Source organism: Orycteropus afer, unplaced genomic scaffold (genome assembly GCF_000298275.1).
Source record: "Orycteropus afer afer isolate SDZICR_OR568_19922 unplaced genomic scaffold, OryAfe1.0 scaffold00285, whole genome shotgun sequence".
Taxonomy (NCBI): Eukaryota; Metazoa; Chordata; class Mammalia; order Tubulidentata; family Orycteropodidae; genus Orycteropus; species Orycteropus afer.
The window spans coordinates 89,542-90,744 of record NW_006921872.1 but is presented as its reverse complement, the minus strand read 5'-3'; positions in this window follow the sequence as shown (position 1 = coordinate 90,744).

Genomic DNA, 1,203 nt, shown 5'->3' with positions numbered 1-1,203 from the left:
ATATATATATATATATATATATATATATATATATATATACTAGGAACCTTAAGAAGTGGGAACAGCTTGAGCCTTGCTCAGCCTGAGCAGGGCCAGGACGCGGGGCGAATTGAGGTGGTGTCTACAGTGCAAAATTTGAGGAAATAAGTGCATGGTTCCTGGGGATGAGTGTCTTTTTAAATTTTGTACCCTAAGTAGGCTCTTGACTCATGCTTGTCCTGGCCCTGCCTTACCGCCAGGTTGTATGCATGCTCCCTATCCATGGGGAGCCTCCAGAGAAGTAAGGGGGCCTGAAGAAGGCACACCGTGGAGAGGGAACTTCTGCTCTGGGTGAAGGGGAATACAGTCCCCTGGAAGCCCCCAAAAAGCAGACTGAGAAGTGCAATTGTAGCTGTCTACCTATGGACAGCTGATCTTTGACAAAGAGTGGAAACCCTCTCAATGGGGAAAAGATAGTCTCTTTAACAAATAGTGCTGGCAAAATTGGATATCCATGTGCATAAAAATGAATCAAGATCCATACCTCACACTATCCACAAAAACTAACACCAAATGGATCAAAGACCTAAATGTAAAACCCAAAACTATAAAGTTCATTAAAGATAAAATAGGGGCAAACTTAGGGGCCCTAATTTATGGCATAAATAGACTACTAAGCATAACCCAAAATGGACAAACAGCAGAAGAGAAACTAGATGGCAGGGACTATCTAACAATTAAATTCTTGTGTGCATCAAAAGACTTCTCCAAAAGAGTGAAAAGAGAGCCTGCTGATTGGGAAAAAAATATTTGGCAATGACATATCTCACAAGGGACTTAGCTCTAAAATCTGTAGAAAACTTCAACACTTCAACATCAAAAAGACAAACAATCCACTTCAAAAATGGGCAAAGGATATGAACAGACACTTCACCAAAGATAAACACATTAAGAAATGCTCCTGATCATTAACCATTGTTGTTGTTGTTGTTATGTGCCATCGAGTCAGCCCCAACTCATAGCGACCCCGACTCATAGCGACCCCTCCTTGGGTTTTCGAGGCAGTATCACTACGGAAGTAGGATTGCCCAACCTTCCTTCCGAGGAGTGGCTGGTGGGTGTGAACCTTTTAATTAGAAGGACTCAATATATAAGGAATTGTTTAGCCCTGTAGGATATAACTTAAAATTTTACCTAGGAGTACCTCAAACTCAATCAAACTAA